The sequence below is a fragment of the Mus caroli genome, unplaced genomic scaffold (genome assembly GCF_978045245.1).
Source record: "Mus caroli unplaced genomic scaffold, Mus_caroli_1 scaffold_16, whole genome shotgun sequence".
Taxonomy (NCBI): domain Eukaryota; kingdom Metazoa; phylum Chordata; class Mammalia; order Rodentia; family Muridae; genus Mus; species Mus caroli.
The window spans coordinates 19569436-19577587 of record NW_028227271.1 but is presented as its reverse complement, the minus strand read 5'-3'; the positions used below and the strand labels follow the sequence as shown (position 1 = coordinate 19577587).

Genomic DNA, 8152 nt, shown 5'->3' with positions numbered 1-8152 from the left:
AGATTTTTTTCTCACACCTAGAAGCTTTCGGTGGGCATTTAAGAACCACCAAGGGATGTGTTCTGGGGGTTCTGGTCCAAGGGTGACTCCAGGAGCCTCCTACAGGGAGGATGGGACATATAGCTTCCTAGCTTCCGCAATGCACGCAGTAATATACAAGGAGGAGCTGCTCTGCCGAGATGATGGGCGTGTCCGCAGCCCCTTGAGCGTCCCAATTCTGTTAGCTAAAGACAGAGCCTCTGAGGACTGGGCGGGGTCTCGCAGGGGCGCGGGCTCCGCGGGCGTGGTCTCTGGTGGGCGTGGCCTCCGCAGTCCCTCCCCCAGGCTGTCCCTGCTCTGCGCGGTGGTGGCGGCTGCAGCGGCTGCAAGGGGACCGAGGTGAGCGGCGGTCCGTTCGCGAGGCGAGGCGGCGCGGTAGGGAGGGTCCCGGGCTCGGGAGAGGGGCCTGCACACGCTTTCGCAGGAGGCGAGACCGGGGCGGCGCCGCAAGTGCTTGTGAGCGTGTGCGCGTGAGTGCCGCCGAGCGTCCGGAGGTGGGGTAAGGGTGGGGGCGACCGGGGGTGGGGTGGCCTGGAGGAGTACAGCATCTCGGTCAGCCTCTCGGGATATTCCCGGCTCGTCCCTCAGAGGCCCCTGCCCCGCCCCCTTCTCTTGGTGTCTGAGTTTCTCTCCATCTCTGTGGGTGGGTCCGGCTGGGGTCAGTCCAGCCCTCTGTTCAGCCGCCTGGCCATCCTGTCACCCTCCCTCCATCATGATCCTCCTCAATGCCTCCTCAGTATCGAAGTCTGCCCCTCCCTCTCCATCATCCCCCTTAATAGAGCAAACAAAGATGGTCGAGGGAGGGGGACCCTTGTTTCCAAGCGGTTCCTGGCTCAGGCAATGCCCCACACCCTCTGGCCTCTGGCCTCTGGCCTCTGCCCTGGGCCTCCAGCTACCCCCTGGCAAGGAGCTGGATGAGAGCAGCAGGCTGATCCCACACAGGCAGAGGCCCCGGGGGTAGGGGGGAGCACTTAGGTATCCGTCACTCTCCCTGGCCACTGACAGGTAGGGCCGGACACCTGGCAGATTAGCCCGGCCAGGGTCTGAGCCGGTGACCAAATCACATGATTCCTACACGCCTTCCCATATGTGCAGCAGAGTATAACGCTTTCCAAGATTTCCCTTGCTGAGCCAGGGTGAGAAGAAAGCACAGAGCTTCGGGAGGGTCCCTGGCCTTGCAGGCCCCAGAAGGCCAACTCCATCCTGTCCCCTCAGCCTCCATATCCCTGTCAGGCATGGGTGGGAGTGACGCTGAGAGGGGCTGTGCAGACTGTGACTTGACAAGGAAGTGGAGGGACTGGGGATATGCTTGGCTGAGAGAGTGGCTGCACCTGCCTGTGTCCAGGTTCCCAAAGGCCTTGGGCCTATTCCCTGGTCTGCATTCAGAGAGGCCCCATCTCCCTGTGGCCCCTGCCAGGGCTCACCCTGGAGAACCTCTCCTAGGAGAGGCTAGGGGCTCGCCTCATCAGATCTCTGGGTATCCTCAGTCCTCTTTGAGGATGTTTGAGTATAGGATGCAGGCTCCTGGGTTGTCTTGGGATGCTTCTGAGGCCCTAGGAATCTGCATTTGTCTCTCAGTCCCTAGCCCTGTGCTGGCGCATGTTCAGGTATGAGCCTCATGGAGAGGAGGCTGGCTAACAATGGTTCACCCTCAAGAAGGGTCCCAAGGCTCATCTGTGTCCCTGAGCCAACCATTGCTCTCTGTGAACCCAAATTCCCTTGCCAGAGGTTATGACCTCCTGAGTGGTCCTCCCGCCGAGTCTAGTATCCACGGCTCTTTGTTGAATTGTAGGTCACAGGTTGCTATGAAGCCAAGTCAGCCTGAGCCAACTCCAAGGCCCACTGCTGAGTGAGTGTGTAGCTCTGGGGGAATCACTGCTTCACTGATCCTTGGTGCCTCTGCAGAAAACTAGGACTTGGTATTTCTATCCATACTGGGTACCCCAGGAGGATCCACTGATGTGCACAGAAGAGGGTAGCAGCCCCAGGGTGGGTGGCATTTGTTTTCGGGATAACTGTGTTAATGGAGGGTGATGGTCACAGTTGTATTTCCTCACCAGCAGGGAAAGTGTTTGTGCAGTCGCTGCTTGGCAAATGGCTTTTGTTTCTAATGGATAGCTTGAAAGGCCTGGACTGGCTGGGTGGAAATGCCTGGGGAGGAAGAGCGGGCACTCCGTGTGATGCCAGCTTCTGTGAGCAAGAAAGGGCCTGCAGGGATGGCAGGAGAGCCGCCTAGAGAACTCCCCACCCAGTCAGGGAGTCAGACCCAGGCGCTCTCTAGATACCTTTCATTCAGCGCACTCACATGAGACCCCCATGGAGAGACAGGAAAGTGATTCCTTCTTAACTTTCCCCAAGCTCACAGGTGGCTGGACAGACTTGGGGGTAGGGGGTTGGGTGGGGCTGAGACCTCACAGAGAGAGCCAGGCACTCCTGACAAATGGATGGAGTGCTGGAGATCCAGATGAGGGTAACAGTGGTCCCCTGCATTACACAGCAGGGCCAGGGGATCCTGCCATGAAGCCCAGGAGGCCACAGGGACCAGTCACTCCCCATTCAGAGGCAGGAGGTGGGAAGCAGAAGTTTGCCAAGAATGAGGCCTTAAAAACAATGTAACAATGTTCTTCTCTTTTAATCATGTTCCTCTTCATGTCTCAAAACTGGATCTGGATGCGAGACTTTTCTTTCTTTCTCTGGATGCGGGAGAGTATCTCTGCTGGCATCATAGCTCAGTTAGTGGAATGCTTGTCTAGCATTCACAAGGTCCTGGGTTCGATCCTCAGCACCACATAAACTAGGCATGATGGTGCATACCTCTAATCCCAGCACTGGGGGTGGGGAAGCAGAATGATCAGAACTCTCAAGGTCATCTTCAGCTCCGTAGTGAGATTCAGACCAGTCTGAACAAGAGACTCCGACCTTGTCTTAAGAGCGGGGAAGGGAGGATGGGAAGGCATTTCATTGTTATCCAGGCTGGCCTTGAACTCCAGGGCTCAGCCTTGGAGGGCTAGGCTGCCGGTGTGCACCACCGAAGCCAGCACAGATAGGGGGCTTGAGAGCTTTGGAGTCATGTTGTTACGGAATCTTGGGAATCCTAAACTCTGGAGTTTTGTAGTCAGTGCTATCCTTTTTGCCTTCAAACCCTCAGGCCCAGGAAGAGAAGCTTAGGAGATGAGGGCACGAGGGGAAACCCAGAGCCACTTGTTCCAGGAAGGTACCTGACCCCTGGGAGCTGTGGTTCCCTCCTCTGCAGCGGGAGAGTGGGAATAGACAGTTTGGGGCTAAGTAGAGCCTTTGGCCCGGCTGCTAGGGTCTAATCTGTGCACCTTTGCTAGCCCAGCAGTCTTGGCAAATTTCCCAGCCTCTAGCTGCCTCCCGCTTTGTCTATCAGATGATGAAAATGGCCACCACATGCCTTATGTGTCATAATGAGAATTAGAAGGTAGCCCCAGCCAGAAGGGTTCTCTGCTGGTGAGGTGGGAAGAGGGCTCTGGGAGTGGGATTGGGGTGACCCTGTTGTAGTGATGCCATCTTATAGTACTGTTGGGCTCTTGCAGCACCGCAGACTCCAGGGAAGCCATCCAGGCCCAAGCTGTAGTGCCACTGTGGGCCTTGACATCAGCGCTGAGGTGATTAAAGGGATCCAGGTGAGGTAGGAACAGTTGCCCACATCATAGAGTACAGGGAACCTTTAGCGGTCCTGTGCCACCTATAACCACCTCAGAGGAAGGGGGCCTTTCTGCCTTGAGTCTCCTGACCTCTCTGTATTGGCACAGGTGGGGAGGGGACAGGGCAAGGCTCCTTATTAGAAGATGGTCTGGCAGGCATGCAGAGGCCTTGTTCCACTTGGTCCTGCTGCAAAGCTTGACTCACCCCAAATAAACAGGTACCCCTGTGTCTTGATTATCTGCTCTATGCTGGGCCCTTTGGGAGCTTCTCTGGCCTCTGTCTACTCTCGCAGAAGCCCAAGAGGTTGTTGTGTTTCTGCCCAGTTAGCAGATGGGTAGACTGAGGCCCAGGACCAGCGAGGAAAAGGGCCAGGGCTCAGACCTGGGTCTCTGTAGCCAGCCACTTGACACTTGCCATTTTGGTTTGCTTGTAGATAAGGACAAGATACCTTACCATCAGGGGCTACCATGTGGGCTCCCTGGATCCCAGCATCAGTTGCATGTATTTGTGGTTTTTTTTTTTCTAGAAGGTTCTCAAAGTTTGCTTGCTGGACTGGTTGAAGGCTGTCATTAAATTTTAAAATCATTTGTCCAGCAAAATGAGTGGACTTGCACCCAAGAGGACAGTCCAGGAGAACACCCAGCCTGGAAGACAGCCCCCTTAGCTCTAGTCCCAAGTTCTAGACCTGGCTCCACCCTCAACACCCTCTTTGAGTTTGAGGGGTTCTTACTGTCTGTGCCTCAGTTTTCTCCGTGTAAAACAAGCTTTCTACCCTGTGTGGCTGCAGTGTGTGACGGGAGAGCCAGCGTAAGCGGTCTTGGCCTTAGGAACATTCTAGAAGGACAGATCACAGGCACATGGATCTGCTTCCATGTTGCCCTCTGCAGGTCCTGTAAGGTTGCACTATGGTGACACCACTGTACAGATGAACATGGAGCAGTGAGGTCAGTATTTACATCCAAGGTCACGCTGCCGTGAGATAGTCTGACTCAGATGAACAGCCGAAGGCATTCCACCATGGCTACTTCTTGGTAGAGAGACATGGCTCTGGCTTGATTATTCTGGTTGGGAGGGAGCTGACTCCCCTAGGATTGTCAGTCTAGGACGTGGGTAGTCACAGCCCTCGATTCGATTTGTAGCCTTAACTGTACCAGGGGATGATAGAGCAAGGCTCTGGTCCTGCTGCATGGGTGGGGCCAGGAGGCTCCTCCCACTTACATCATTCACAGCTGTAACCATCCTGCCTCTCTTCAGCCAGGCCTGAGACAGAGGGAGATGCCAACAAGGAGGGTAAATAGGATGGTGGGCCCGGCCTATTCGTGCCGCACAAGGGCTGGAAGGAGACTCCAGCCTCACTTTGCCCACACCCTCAGACCAATGCCATTATTGCGAGAGTTTGGGTTTTGTTTTCAGAACCATGTCTTATCCTGTAGTCCAGGCTGGCCTGGAACTCACTATATCACCCAAGCTAACCTCAATGTCTCAGCAATCCTCCTGCCTCAGACTCTCATGTACTGGAATTATGGGGTGAGCACTACTATGCCCAGCTTCTGGTTCCTTTCTTTCTTCCTTCCTTTCTTTTTTCTTTGTCTGTCTGTCTGTCTTTCTGTCTTTCTGTCTGTCTGTCTGTTTTTCCAGATAAGGTTTCTCTCTGTGCAGTCCTGACTGTCTTGGAACTCTCTTTCTGTAGACCAGGCTGTCCTTGAACTCAGAGATCCACCTGCCTCTGCCCCCCCCCAAGTGCTGGGACTAAAGGGGTGTGCCACCACTGCCTGGCATGGGTTTTTTTTTCCCAATAGATCCTGGAAAGGGCTGGTGTCTATAGTGCCCAGCCCATGTATATCATCAGGCAACACCTGAGTGTGTGTCCTGCTTTTTCATATGGTGTCATCCCAGCCTCCTCCCTGTCTTTAGACAGTGCCCAGCTCCCCGCTCCTACCATGCCTGAATTCTTAGCCAGGCAACACCCTGTACCCAGCACATTCTGTATGTCACACATCTCTTTGTGGGATCCCCATGTCACAGAGATGTGACAGTCCTCTGCATCTCAGGCTCTGCCAAATGAGACCCAGAACACTGTATCTCAGAGAACTCAGAAGGAGTGAGCCTTAGATGGGACATCATGGAAGGTGCCTAGCAAGCTGGAAAGGCCTTGGTAGTGGCTGCTGTCACCCTGAGCTATATTGGTGGTAGCCTTTCTACCGTGCTTGTCCCTGAAACAAGAGGCTGGGTCTTACATTCCGTGCCCACCTAACTCGATTCAGTTTCCCGGCTAGAGTGAGCCTCCATATGCACAAGGCCACATTGCTTACATACAACCTCATCCTGTCCCCATCACCGGGGCACCTTAACTCCATTGTCGAGTCGGGCTCCAAAATAGGCTTTCCTGGGATTATGTGACAGGAAGGGGCATCCAGGAAAGCTTCCTGAAGGAGGTGGCTGGCACTGAGCTAGCAGGATAGCAGGGCTGAGTCTGGCTGGCATTCTAGGTAGAGTGAAGAAGGGAGCTTCATGTGAGGGGCGTGGCCAAACCTAACCTCAGCAGGGTTGAGTGGGGTGTAGACATTGTGGGGTTGTGTGCTGAGCTATGCCAAGATACCCTGAACTCATCTTGGGTCAGAAGTGAAAGGAGATGTCCGGTTACACCTCCTGACACTGGCTGTTCACACCACTTCAGGCCTGGACAGGAAGGGGTGTACTTTAGGCTTCAGGGCTACGGGCAACCGCCTGGGACCTGCTCCGTAAGCATGATAAAATATTTATCGGGAGCCAGGCAGCTGGGCTTCCCTGCGCAGGCTGCCATGGGCAGCTCCCACCGAAGCTGGCTGCAGCCTCCCCAAGTTCCGCTGAGTCACAGCCCGTGAGCCCTCTGCCCAGCCCACCCGCTTGCTGTCCTGTGGCCACGTGGATTCCTCATAATATGTAAGCCATTGGGTAGCCCCAAGACCTGGGCACCCAGAACAGTGAATGCTGAGCCAACACCAAACTGCTCTGGACTGTGCAGGCCTCCGCCAAGGTCACAGGCAGACAGGCCAAGGGTACCCCTTCCCTCGCCCACCCTGCGGCCTCTGGCTCCTGAGCAAGGTAGGTTTTCTGCCTCTTTAGAATGGGGACGCTGAGTGTGTGTGGAGGTAGCATGGGTCAGGTCTCTCTGGAGCTGGTGGTCAGAGGAGATTTGCCATTTGTCTGATCTCAGGTCTGTCTCTGAGAAGTGTCTGACTCAGAAAAAGACCAATTCCTAGGTCCAGCCTAGTGTGGCAGTGTGGGACTTTACGTTTGAATCAGCAACAACAAAAAACAGCAGCAGATGGTAATTCCTTCTGCTGTGAGGGGTGCGAGAGCGCCCAGGCTGCTGAGTTGTTTTGCTCATCCATTCATAAAACTGTCTGCCCTGGCCGGCAGTCTAGCTTCTGTCATATGTGTGCGTTCTGTGCTGTGTGACCTTGGGTAGGTTGCTCCACCTCTCTGATGTTCATAACTCCTTCGTGTCCTTCATGTCCTCATATCCCTGAGGCTGGATGGGCCTCAGTGGGCATTTGGAAAAGATCCATTTTCCAGAAAGGCCCTGGCACAGCCTGAAGTAGGCTTGCCAGGCAGTAGACCAGAGGCTTGAGGAGAGAATTCGCTGGGCCGAATGGAAGTGTCTCTGAGGTTGTCAAGTTCCCTGGGGAAAATCTGTGGTCCCTGGAGCTGCCGCCACAACATCTGGGGATGGGACAGGGAACTGGCCACACTAGTCACTAGTGGGGACCCTGTGGGCTGCCAAACCAGGGCCACAATTCCAGTTCTGGCCACAATTCCAGTTCCTCTGGCTGCCTTTGGTGTCTGCCCCTCATTCCCGCCTGCTCAGCTGCCCCTCGTAGGCCTCCCTGCTGCCACCACTTCTTGCTACTTCTCCTTCTGAAGGGTGCTGTGTCCTCAAGCTCCTGCGGGAAGTTATCCTGCTCTGCAGGGCCTTCCTGGCTGTCTGTGTGTGTGTGTGTGCGCGCGCGCGCGCACACACACACACACACACACACACACACACTCCCAGTCATGTGTCCCAGTGTCTTCCCATGTCAGCCATGGTGTCCCTCTTCTGACCCTGAAAAATGCTTGCTACAGCACTTCCGTGGCTTCTCAGGACTCTGTGTGAAAGTTCCTGGGCCTAGAGATACCCTAGAGTGTCTGTTAGGTGAAGACAGGGAATGCAGGTGGCGGGTGTCCAGTGAAGGCACCGAGAAACAGAATGAACCCTTGTCTGTCTGTCTGTCTGTCTGTGCAGAGCTCAGCAAATAGCCTCTGTTTGCCTGGCTTTCAAAGGTGGTGGAAGATGGGCAGTGGGAGGAGAATAAAGGCATCTGGGCCTGGGAGACAAGTGGGGTCCGGGACAGGAGACACCTTGTCTCAAGTCCTGGGGGCAGGCCCAGTGTCGTCCACTCTAAGAAGCAGGCAGGGAACAGAA

At 55.1% G+C, this 8152-nt stretch overlaps 1 protein-coding gene across 3 annotated transcripts in view; it reads left to right on the top strand.

Annotated features, from left to right (window-relative positions):
• Positions 1-305: 305 nt before the first annotated feature.
• Prr5 (proline rich 5) overlaps positions 306-8152 on the top strand; it is a 40863-nt gene continuing 33016 nt past the window's right edge. Inside the window, exon 1 of one of the 3 annotated variants that reach the window (XM_021183021.3) lies at positions 306-378. The gene's annotated coding sequence lies outside the window, so the exon portion shown is untranslated. Of the gene's footprint in view, positions 379-6466; positions 6793-8152 lie in introns of those variants that run through there. The other 2 variants (XM_029470052.2, XM_085831499.1) reach the window with 2 other exon arrangements.